Here is a 13521-nt window from a genome sequence, read left to right on the forward strand (position 1 = left end):
ACTGCCCCCCCCCCCCCCAACAGATAGGAATGGTTGAAAGCTGGAAATATGCAATCATGCCACACAGAGACATACAACCACTCACGCACACACTCACACACTAAGGACAATTTGGAGCAATCAATTCACCTAAATTGCTTTTGGAGTTGATATAGAACCCAGAGAAGACACAGACTTACTACATTTGTGTCAGAGGAGGTCACGTGCTTAAAGAAAGGGTCCAAATCGAATAATAAGATAGTTTAACTTAGTACTTGCATGATTCTGAGTTCTGACTAACAAGATTCTTGAAACTACAAGTATGTCATATTAAAATATATAACTTCCAAACAGCTTTCCCAGCATTTGATCCGATCCTTTATCACGTCTTCTCGTATTCCCAACAGAACTGTGCTCATTGTTTGATCCAAGAACTGAGCTGATAATCTCTAATCAATTGTTTGTTTTTTATTCAGTGAACTTTTAAAGCATTGTTGTTTCTTTCCACACGTCTTACATAATTGTTAGTTTCTTTATACTCCTATAAGTACATTTAACCTAATAGTTGTTTGAGGGGGGGGGGGGGGGGCTCTTGTTTAAAGAGATCTATTGGCTTTTCCAAAGTGGTTTTGTTTTTCGAGAAATCAAAGTGTAATTATCTTAATGCACTGGCAGATTCAACTTCACTCATTTGATGTGCATCATCTCAAATCAAATGTTTTATTCGCCCTTAATTTTGTAATGTCTGATGAAGAATCAAAGCTGATTCATTCTCGGAGAACAGCAGTGACCTGCAAACTGCAGCGACGCCTCTTTGCCTCGGCCTCGTGCTACGTTTTGACAGACAACCCCCAAAAACTCACACTGAAACGTATGTGCTCTATTGGCTTGAACTCTGGCTCGCTCAAAATTAACCACTTCCTCTGTGGTGGCAATAAAAGGCGCAGCCGTGAGTAAAGCTGGATCTGGAGGCTTCACTAAATCCCCCGCCCCCATTTGAGTGTGCTGAAAGTTCTGCGTCCTTGAGAGGCAACTTCTCAGCATCAAACGCCGTGAAAAGTCCCGCTAATTGATGGTGCATCTGATTAAAATGAGCGGCTAATGAGAGCTGAGCGAGGAAGAATGCGAGCGAATCAGGCTCCACGTGTAACCTTTCCGTCGGGGGGCGCGCCGCTTTGATGTCCCTTGGTCTTTTCATCAGGGCCGTTTCGGGTTATTTAAAAGGCATTTTCAAAGTACAAAGGTGAAGCTCACATTCGTAATTTGTCTCCTTTTCATGAACAAATTGTCAGAAACTGTTTTTTTCTTTTTTTGGGGGGGGGGGGGGCGCTCTCTGTATGAACGATGCAGATGGAAACTATAAATAAAGTTGCAGAGTGAGGGGTGAGGGGGGCTGCAGGGCAGTGCTGTCAATCCACATGGTAGTTTGGGAAGTTTGAATCTGCCTGGAGTCTTGCACCCAGAGAGCAACTATACTGTGATCACACCCTCTCCACAGACTTGGGGGGGCTCTTGCCTAGTTAGAGGGAGAGGCAGCAAGAATTGGTGAGGGGTGGTAGTAGTTGTGTGTGTGTGTATGTGTGTACGGGTGTGTGCGTGTGTGTCACCAATGGTGCGAAGGGGAGTGCAGGCGGTACTTGGATGGAAATAAAGGTTGAAATACTTGACTGTGAAAACTGTCATAGCGGGGGACATGTGCAGAGCCTGTTTGCCTAATAACCTGGCTCTTGTAAAAATATGAATCCCCTGGAGCGTATAATTTAACACCCCTCTGCCAGGGGAGATGAGTGAGAATTGAAGGCAGTACACCTCGACGAAGGCTATTCTCCTGGCTTCACACACGGAGAGCCGAGTCAGCAGGGTGCCGCTGGTGCTCGGGCTAAGGGCGGCGCCGATATCCGGTCATCAAAGCGACGCCCGGAAAGTCACCTTCATGCAGCTCTCCTAGTCATAAGCAACAAGGCAAAACATGGCATGGAGTTGAGCACACGTCACCGGGAAGTGTTTTTTAGTTAACTCTGTATCACAAAAATAACCTGAATGATTGAATGAATGATTACAGATTAGATTCGTTAGACTGGCTGTTTCATTGGTTGGTTGGCTGCTGTTTAGCTGCGTGCCTTGTTGCCTTGTCATGTGGTTGGTTGGTTTGGTGTTGCGTTTGTTGTTGGTTGGTTGGTTAGCTTTGTGGTTGGGTTAGCAGCTAGATTGTATTGTTGGGTGACTTACAAGACACCATCCCTCCATCAAACCACTTATCGGGGGTCGGGTCGCGGGGGGGGGGGGGGGGGGGGGCAGCAGCGTAAGCAGGGAAGCCCAGACTTGCCTCCCCCGGCCACTTCTTCCAGCTCTTCCGGGGGGATCCCGAGGCGTTCCCAGGCCAGCCGAGAGACGTAGAGATACATGACACCATATATCATATTCAGGCAAATGATGAACTTTTGCTTTGACATGACCCTAAACCCTAAAAAAAACTTGACTTTGCTGTTCTCATACTTATAGAGTTCACACTACATGTACAACTACTTGTGTACCCATCTGTGTATATTCTTGTTACACAGTTGTAACTTGTCAAGCGTTATACAGAGTTATACTTGTCAAGCTAAAAATTAACCCAACATTCTGCACCACGGCTCGGATTATAAAAAAAGCCACCAGTTGATTGCAGGTCCACACGTAGACACACACACACACACACACACACACACACACTTTAGTGTCAGCAATTCTCCTCATTTGCATGTTTTTGATGGTGGGGGGGGGGAGCTGGACCGAACCCACGCAGACACTGGAAGAACATCGCCTCACAGAAAGATCGCAAGTCAGATTTAAACCTGTGACCTTTTTGCTGTGAGGCAACAGCGCTTACCACTGCGCCACTTGTTGGTTGGTTGGTCGTATTGTTATTGGTTCAAATCCCAAAAAATGATCTTGTCAGGTTGCGTCAGCGATTAGAAGCATGTCTCAAAGCTCCTGTGCTGAAGAACAGAAAACCGTGTTGACAATGTAGGTAAAGCGTGAAAGTCCTGCCGTGCCTGTTTAATACTTTCAACGTTTTTTCAGATAGAAAGAACAAACAACCATGATGCAGTCAACCACTCATCCTTGCTTTCTTTCTTTTTTTATTATCTATTCCATTTTCAGGAGACGGGGGCTGCACCTTGTGGAAGCCTCACACACATAACTGAAGAAATGCTGACTGTGCAGTTTACAAAGAAGCAAAGGAGCACAAAAAGCAAATGATATCTACTTAATGGGGATAGAAGTCAACAACAGCAAAAGAAGTGAAATTATTTTTCTTTTTAAATAAGCAGAAGTGATGGCCCCTGGAGATTTTCCCCATTAAATGAATCGTATCTTTCTTTGACTGGACTTTTCTTGGGGACACCGTCTTGTGGGCCATCGTCTAAATACAGTTTATCCAAATTTGTTTCTGGCTCCTTTTGATTCAGTGTTTTCCTATATTGATCATGTTGCTCTGAGTTTGACTGAATGCCTAATTTTAAATAGAAGACTTGATGATGCTGATTTTTGCCAACACACAATCTTCACTACTTGCATGGCTGCTGTTGATGAGCCGTTACAGGCCGGGTCCATCGGCCACGCCGCTCGCCGCTGGCTCAATCCCGCGCCATTCATCGTGTTCAGTCACGGGGCTCTGGAAGACTCTTGCTGCTGGGCTGGAATGAGAAACAAGTGAAGCAAGTGCTGCTTTCTTTTGTCTCCTTTTTTCTTCCATTCCTTGCTGCGATGTCCGACATCTGCAAGGCGGATTAGGGCAACAAGATGGAGGTTGCATTATGTCCTAAAGGGGCTTTACTGTAAGGCTCTCTGTCTCTCTGTCGCTCTGCTTCGCTCAAAAGCGACTAAATCTTTGTTAGCAGGGAAACTATGAACTCACAGGGAGTTAATCAGAGTCAGTGCAAGGCTGTCTATTTGCATGTGAATTAGCCGCGGCTGTATACCAAGCTCTTTAAGTCATTCATCCCCCCCCGCCTCAGGCCCCTGTCCTGCTCGACATCACTCTGCAAAAGGTCCGCATTGAGAATAAATATCCTGACACTCCTCTTCTACTAATATAACAAGAGAAATCCATAGTGCCCGTCCGTACCAAGGATATTCCTGGATTTGTCTAAAATTAAGATCTAATTTGATTTATTATGCAAAGCTTTGCTACTTTTTTTCTTTAGCTTTTTGCAGCAGTCGTTTGTCAAATGTTGTTATTTTAGTCTTTTTAATTCTCTATTTTCTCCTTTCATAGAGCACTTTGAGATTTGTTTCAAATGTAAAGCGCGCTACAATTAAAGGTATGACAAATGGTTGCTGGGAAACGTTGCATTATGGGAGGTGAATATCACAGCAGATGATTCCATTATTTTGTTTGTCTCTTTTCAGTTCTGACAGAAGAAGGAGCTTTTTAAAAACCTTTTTGAAAGTGAAAACTTCCATCCCTCTGCCTTCTCCTTTTTTCTATATGGTTTGATTTGAAAAGGTTATTGGGGGGGGGGGGGGGGGATGCGAGAGGAGAGAGTAAATCTGATGTGGAAATGTAGACTTAGTCGGATTTATCCATTTGAGAAAGACCTTTTCACTTGTTTTGTTGGTTTATCCCCTAAACCCCATCTCACCCCCCTGCCTAAAAGCTTTTGACATCTTCATCTTGTTCACAGTGGGCAGGCTTTGTTTGCACTGCTTGAAAAAGTGGATGGGGCTCAGCCCTCCCCTCTCTGTGGCACAAGTGTAGGACTTTGCCATGGTAAAGGGGGGGGGGGGGGGGATTTCTCTTTCCTCCTGCCCCCTCCTTTTCCACATAACTACAATATGGTCATTGTCTGCCAGTGAATAATGTGGCCACTCGGGCAGCATGGCTGCTCCTCGGGCTTTGACTGTGAACCAGCTCCTTTCTTCAGCGTGAAAAGACTCTAATCCATGTAAATATAAGACTCAGAGTACAGCTTGGCAACGGTGGGGAGAGCAAGAAGGGGGTGGAGGGGAGGGTCAGCAATTTAACCTCTGACCCAACAAATAAGAGGCATGTAAGTTTTAGAATTGCTTTCCAAAGAGGGGCTCCTGGGGGCAGAATGGGCTTCTTTTGTAATCCTTGCAGTCTGGGGCTGATTGACACGGTCTGGGACGGGAGAGCGGCACCACACAAAACCCGGAGAACAACTGCCCCAGCACTGTCATGAGAGGAAGGCAAACGGGCAGCCAATCGGTGATCATCTCCATACAAAGGGAGGGGCCTTGGACCCTTATCAGTAGTAATTAATGAATTAATGATTCTTAGATTGGTGATCAAAAGGTCATTTCTCTTTTTGTCCTTGTTATATATGTAGCGCAGGACCGTCTGCTGGCCAAGCTTTAATTCCATAAAGACCCAAAAAGGTGGCATGAAGCCCATCTAATGGTGACGAGATGTCCGGACTTTTCGCTAAGGTGCCCCCCCCCCCATGACATCAAACTATCTCTGTGATCAGGCCTATTAGACACAAATACACAATACACAAATAGTGACCCTTATAAAGCCTCGAACTCTGTTAATTGTTTCTGCACGATGTGTCCCTTCGGTTAATGATTTAGAGCGACGTGTCGTATCGGGACAAGCAAACACGTGATCACATGCTGATCTTCCTGAGTAACTGACATGTGCTGATCGGCCCTGCAGATCTAAGCCCATGAATCATCTGCTTCTAGAATCGATGGTCCAGAGCAAAGCGTGTCTCAGCTTTATGTCCCATCTAATACTGAATGATATAAAGTGATATATATATATAATGATATAAATGAGAGCTTGGCAGCAAGTCAGACCTGCTTCAGCAGCATGCTGGACTCCGGAAGGGCTCTGGATCTAAAACTACGTTCCTCCTCTCACCTACGGCCATGAGCTCAGGGCCATGACCGAAAGGAGAGACAGGAGGAGGAGCTCAGTCACCAGGGAGGAACTCAGAGTAGAGCCGCTGCTCCTCATCGGAGGAGAGGAGTCAACTGAGGTGGCTGGGGGGGCATCTATTTAGGATGCCCCATGGACGCCTCCCTGGGGAGCAGCTACAATGATAACTCTACTCAAATGCTATATATTGGTCTATAAGTGAAAGTACTTCACGCAAGTGTTTTCGTTTTAATACTTCACTTTTAACTGCAATATCTGAGAATACTTATTACAGCACTGTATTAATTAGAATATTAATTAACTTCACATTTTCTCCGTCCCTTTGCGATACCCTGCCAGCAGACTGGGGGACTTCATGTCTTCTCCGTCACCCTGTCATCAGACTTGGGGACTTCATGTCTTCTCCGTCACCCTGTCATCAGACTGGGGGACTTCATGTCTACTCCGTCCCCCTGCCAGCTGGGTCATAATAATGATAATGCATTGATTTTATATAGCACTTTTCTAGATACTCAAAGACGCTGCATTATTCATTCACTCCATACTTGGTAAGGTGACAGGGGCGAGGCTGCCAATCCGAGCCATCAGTCCTCCTGAGTCCTGACCCCACCGACATTCACTCGCTCACTACATTCACACAGGCAATGTGGGTGAAGTGTCTTGCCTAAGGACACAACGACAGTGTACACATGTGCCCGAGCCGGGAATCGAACCGCCAACCTCTGTGTGAGCAGTGGCTCCTAAAATATGTCGAGCATAAAGAGGCAGGGTGGCTCCGTTCTTCACCTCCGCCCTCCTACATTTACTGCTCTTCCCTCCTGCCATTACTGTGACTACCTGTAATTTTGGACGGGTCATTAGTGGTGTTCCTGTTGGGCCGTCCTTCACACTGCTGTCTGCTGTGTATTTTTGGATCCTTTCACTCACAGGTGTTTTTCCACAGCCGTTCTTGGAGATCTCCTGCCAATCGAACATTGCGATACTGTGACAGATTTTTTTCTTTCTGTTTGCTGACTTTTATTTTACCTAAGTTTTGAGCTACATTTAAAATCCTCTCTCCCTATCCCAGTGTCCCTCTCGCCAACCTCCTGCATTCCTTTGTTACTGCAACAACAAGAGATCGTGGGCAGAGTCCAGGCAGGAAGAGCAGGACTCGGATGGGGACAAGGGTCACGGTTCTGGTCCAAGGCTACCCGCAAAGAGAAGAAGGAGGTGGCTGGTAGAAGGGGACGAGGATGGAGGAAGAGCGCTGCAAGATTAAGGTCGTGCCACAGAGCCGACAAGGAAGCTGGACAACCCGGGAGTTGTCAACCGTAACATCAGTTGGTCCGACTTGTGAAAGATCCCACAGGCAAGGCTAAGTTTCTTCCTTTGCTCAACCCATGACACGCGTCCCAGTCTATGTGACCTCCATCAATGGTTCGGAAGCGAGGAGCTTTGACCACTTTGCGGCGCTCCAGTTGCAAGCCTGCCACACCTTCTGTCTGGCTGCAAGGTCACGCTCTCTCTCAGGGATGCAACCCCAACATCAGCTGCCAGAAGTACCATCTGTCAGCGGCAGGGGGTGACAGGGAGAAGTCTCCGTCTCTGCTCCGCCCCCAGGAGACGTTCCAGGAATTAAGGGCAGAAATGTTGGTGAAGGGTGGCTCCTGACTGATTGCCCTGCAGCTAACCCGGTAGCTGCCCCATGGGCACCGGAGGAGGCGCGACAAGCAGCAAAGCCCAGCAGGAAGTTCCATCTACAACTAAGAGTTACCGGGATAGACGTCAGTAGCTTCCCACTCGGAAGCTCTGATGGATGTGTGTGTGTGTGTGTGTGCAGTAATGCCGTGACATACGAGTGTTCTGAGATACAAGCAAGCTTATGAGCAATATTTTGCTTTGAGATGCGAGTGTAAATTTGCAATAGGAGCGCAAATTTATATTATTTATAAGACGTGATGGGTCCAAAGAAAGCAAGGGGTGAAGATGCGCTGAAAATTCACCTTTCAGGAGGCCAGAAACGGAGATAGTCGTCACGACTCTCCAGATCAACGCCCCCCCGCTCCAACATACGTGCACATTTGCACGGTTTTAAAGGGTCCTGAGTACAGCTGCCAGTGAAAAGGGGTTGACAGATCTGTTCACGTTGATTTTAGATGCCGGAACTGATACATTTAGTTTTAAGCTATTTTATATGGGAAACATTGATTTAACAAATGAGCGATTTGAGTTACGAGCTCAGTCCTGGAACGTATTTTATACTCGTATCTCAAGGTATTACTGTATTTGCTCTTTCACTGTTGTTTTCTGCCCTTTTGAATATATGAAAAAATAGAAACATCTGGGTAACTTTTCTCATTATTAGTATTTTAGTTTTTTTTAAGCACATAAGAAAACACACTTCTTAGACACACACACACACACACACACACACACAATCAGCAACCAATCAATCAGTCAATAACAATTACAGTTGTAATATGACCTATTATTAGAAACTACTGTAATTTCCTGAGTTCTTATTTCAGCTCGTTCCATTTGTACAGCCTGTCGTGATGTTTCAGTGATGTTTCACTTGAATGACTGCTCTGTTGGATCAGCGGACGCATCTAACACTGTACTGTGTTTAAATTCATGTCGGGGCAGGAGACTCTGCTTTAGGAAGACTGGATGAATGCTGACATGTCAGGAGTCCTCCTCTCCTTCTTCCCTCCCTTCTTTTCACAGCTCCTCTAACTTCCTGTTAGAAGACAGGTAAGAATCAGGATGAATGTTTATTTCGCAATTTTAGACACGCAGGCACAAACAGGCCAATAATTAACATGTGCTCAACAGTTCTTTCCTTCATTGTTTGGTAAAGGCAAGCCAAGTTATGTGAATTGTAATTGTTCAATTACACGTACAGATTTAGTGCCGTGCAGGTTGAAAATTCTCACACCTCTTTTTTTCATGACAAAAACCCTGTTTTGCCTTATTTGTAATGATCCTATTATATTTTGATCTCAAGATGCTTTCTAGGAAGGGGGAGTAGAACATAATCATCATTACATATACCAAGCCATATGCTGCCCCCCCTTCTAATTCTGTGTGAAAGGTCTCCAGTAACGATGCAGCAGTAAGAGTGGAGTTTGGGCCTTTTCCTAAAGCTTTTCCTCCACTCGTCTTCCTGCTTCCAGTGAGGCTCTGCCATGATGAGATTGAAATGTCCTTTGTCCAGTAAGAAGACGCTGATGTTGCATGTGATGCGTCGTACCAGAGGAAATCCTCTACATGCCTGCAGACGCTGGCATCTGAGACTCAGGTGTGCTGTCCTATTCATGCTCTGTGTTTATTCTTATTTCCTTTTTCTTTTTTTAGCATAAAGTGTGTTTACACGCGGGCAAAGTCGTGGATGATGGTGTTATTAGGTGATGTGCCTCCTCCCTCTCATGTGCTTTTTATTCTCCTCTGCTTTGTTCCTTTTCTTAATTACAGGCGAGCTCTCCTCTGAGAGCATGTAACCCACTCCCCACTTTCACAGCAGCATCCCATTAAAGCCAGCACAACCCACACCTCCCCGTCTACCTTTATGCAGAGCACAATTAAAAAATGCAAGGAGATCAAAAAGATGCCGGGAGCCTGACAAGGGTGATGTTTTTCTGAGAAATGCAGATTTGTGTTCCTGATGGCTGGCCTGTTTGGAAATCATTACGGGACACGGAGTAATCAGCGGCGCCGCATCAGCATTTTAGTCCTCGACAAACAACCACACACACACACACACTCTCACACACACACACACAGGCATACGTGTTCTTCAAAGTATTTAAATAAGCTGCTTGCTGCAGGAATATTAGGATGGTGAACTCTGAACTTATTGCCAGTGCAGTCGCCCCTCGCTTATATCAGGACATTGGTTGAACTCTTGCATTAGATAATCACATTTTGCAAGCAACGACTTGTTGGTCTTTTTTAATGAATCTGTGTGTTCATCTTGATGTGAAACAAACAAAACAAACAAGTATGCAAACCTATTTTCATATTGCAGTAACAGGTTTACCTTTGAGGCCACTGACGCCGCATCATCTGCACCTTCAGGAATTAGCGGCCTTTTCAAAACTGAGGGAAACACTTTCTACAATATGGACAGAGTGACAGAATCTTGAAACGCACGAACCCTCCGGAGTATCAGGGCACTTTCTCCATTTATCCACATCTTCACTGAGACATTTGAATATAGCATAATAGCCAAGTGTTTTCATGTCAGTCTTTAAATACACATTTGCTGTCTGCAAGACAACCCCCCACCCCCACCTAGTCTGCCCCGTCTGCTCCGTGAAAACACACTTTTCCTGGCGTGGGTGAAATCTTTTGGGGCTTTGAAAACATATTTTAGACATATCTCTATTTAGACCTACCTACAAAAATCACAATGCACTGTGCCTATGGGGGGTCCGACGCCAACTTTGTCGGACAGCCACGAAATTCGGTACAGACATGCGTCAAGTCAGGGCAAAAAAAAAAAGTATTATGGCCACGCCCCCATACACACAGAAAGGCGGCCATATTGGATTGAAACTTAAAAACTGCCGAGTCAGCGTTTGCACACACACACTCCAATCCAAACCAAATTTTAAACACTTATTGACCCTTCCTACCTGGACACTTTAAAAGGGAAACTTTGACAATCGGCCTTACAGCGCCCCCTAGAGAACGATAACAAAAATTGAATGGGAATTTAAAAAATAGTTTGAAATGATTGAAAGTTTCCAGAAAATTCCCTCATGTGGTCCCGATCAAAAACCACAATTGTAACCATGGTGTTGTTTTTATGGTGTTGCCGTGGCAATGGCCGGCATTCCCCATGTTAATCAAATGAGTGCGACACAAAAAAATCACCAATGTTAAGAAAATGACATATTAGCATGGAAACGTCCCAAATTTGCCACATACATTCTCACACACATGCCGGTCGAAAAGGTCAATGACACCCAGGCTGCACTTTTTACGCTGTTGCCATGGCAATGTCCAAAATGTCCCATATTACCCCAATACAGTTAAAGCCTGAAGTGTGGGCAGCTCAAATATAAACACTTGTGAAGCACTGAGGACAAAAGCGGCGTGCGTCAGCGGGTCAGCTCATCGGCCTGTCGGCCGGCGAGGGCCTACGATGCCGCTTGCGGCTTTAATTTTATTTTTTGTATTTGTTTTCGTGGAATGTTTCAGATTGGATTGATGAATTACCTCATATATTTAATAACACTTCGTAGTTTGTGTACAAATTAGATTATTTGCAATCTTTTTTCAAGACATTATAAACCAGTATATTTCCACCACCACCAAATGTAATCATTTATTGGGAATAAAAAAATTCTTACATAAATAAATGAACGACTTCACAGAGCAGGGAAGCCGATGACGGGCATTTCTCTCCATTTGGAGTCCTGCAGGTTGCTGAGAGGCGTCGATGATCGTGTTAAAAGTGGATGCAGAAGAGTAGAGTCTCCAGATTCCCTTCAAACACGATGTCTTTGACGTTTTACAACTGTGATATTAATGTTGATCAAATGCTCGTGCACATCCATACTCCCCCATTTCACAATGAAACTGACATTTAACTAGGCCTACTAGGCCTGCTCAACTATTCATGGAGGGATAGTTAATAAAATAAGAAAATATCCAAAATATAAATCAGTCAAACATTTCAATCATTTAATTGTTTGGTTCTGTCAAACTGAGGGAGATAAGAATCATGGCTGCAGCCCTGTAGCTGTGACGTAGTCATTTCAGTTAATAAGAAAGAATGTTAAATATTTGTATTAACTTTAAGTTTTTACAAATATACTTAAAAAATGAAGAAATGTCCTCATAATAATTCAAAAACTATATTAGATCTATTATTGCCTGAAGGCAGTGGTGCATCCCGTCCACAGCTGACCTGTAAAACCAGAAAGATTTTCCAGCAGTGCGTCTTATCTGACAAATAGCATTCCACAGTCCATCGTTCCATCCTGTCTACACTTCCAAAATAAAAGTCCCACCAAAACCTGCAATTTGGTTCAATTATTTAAACAAAAAATTCGTCACAAATTTTATAGTTCGAGTCCGAAATCGTCATATTTTGATTGAAGTTGCAGCTGCCTTGCTTCAGCGTCCTCATTAGGATGTCTTTGATTGGACAGTGTTGAGCACGTGTGCGCATGCACGCAGCACAGGGAAGTGCATGGAGAATACTTGTGTTTAATCTGATGTTGTAAATACAACAATGGAATAAATATCATGAAGCGGAACTAAACATTTCCCGACAGCAGACTGGTGATAGTTTCTCTTTTGATTCCCATTCTTGCGTCTTTGATCTCCAGAAGATGCGTCTCCTGCCCCCATGTTTAAAAAAAAGAAAAGAAAAGGAAACTACGTGTGCGCGCGCACGTGTGAATAGTGGGTGGACTGTATTTCAGTTTTACCTTTTTTAAATCACTGCACTGTGAATGAATTAGACGCCGTCAGAGAAATAAAGCGCGCGGCCTCTTTCCCATACAAACACGCGCAATTTCTATTTCTCCCTTAATCTCAGACAACCACCGAATCTGATATTTCATACACGCCCGCAGACACGCTGGTTATGTTTAATGTATAAGCCTGAGCAGCTCGAAAAGGCAGATGATAAATATGCATGTATTCAATTAAGGGTATTACAGAGGTTATGATATGCATCAGGATTTAGGAGCTTAACACCATATTTGCGCTATAACATTTCACAATGTCCTAAAAGCGGGCTGTTACGCGCGGGAGGGGGGCGAGACAGGTATTCCAGAAAGAAGAGAGTGATAGAAAATGAATTATAAATATCAAGGAAACGGACCATTTTATTTCTGTTTCCAATTATTCGTTGAGTGTAGACATCTTTTTACACGTTGCTACACGTAAAAATGCATACGAGTTAATTGCTCTATGTATTTATTGACTTGGATTTTTTTTTTTATAAAAAAAAAAAAAAAAAAAAAGGGCTACATATTCTGTTTAAGATCCATCTCTCCTCCGGTCCTCAAACGCATCCTCTGATGACGAAGTCCACTTTCTCTTCCCAATTAAGAGCAGAGAGCTAATTAGATCCGGATCCGGGATCAGCTCAGCTGAGCTGCGTCTGACGTGGGCTTCCAAACGACATGAAAGGAGAGAGCTGGAGGTCTCAGGAAATAAAGAGAATGAAGCGAACGGATGGGAGGCGCAGAGTCAAATGTGGCAGCCAAATGTTAAGCATCGGTTTGTTTCAGCTCTCTCTGAGCTCTAATCAAAAATGTTTCTGTGTTGGCTCATAATTTTGATACGGAGAAAAGTGCCATGAAAATAACATTTAGAACAAATTATTCTGAGTCTTCGACCACATTAAAGGTTCGATAGCCTCTCAAACAGGGAATAACATTCACAAGTTGGTCAATGAAAAGATAAAAAAGCTAAAACATTGTCGTTTATGAATGTGTTTAGTACGTTTTTGAATTCAAAATATCAAACCACAAAAAAAAAGGATCGCATTCAAAACGGTTGCGTTGCTCGGGGAGACACCCACAGCCCACCCCTGCAGGCCCCGTGGAGGAGCTGAGAGCGCCGTGTGGGACTCTGTCTGTGCGTCCGGAGCCCCTGAGCAGCGCAGACGCGCAGCTCCGACACCTCAGAGCTCGCAACCTGCCTCT

This window comes from Brachionichthys hirsutus, chromosome 4 (assembly GCF_040956055.1).
Source record: "Brachionichthys hirsutus isolate HB-005 chromosome 4, CSIRO-AGI_Bhir_v1, whole genome shotgun sequence".
NCBI lineage: Eukaryota > Metazoa > Chordata > Actinopteri > Lophiiformes > Brachionichthyidae > Brachionichthys > Brachionichthys hirsutus.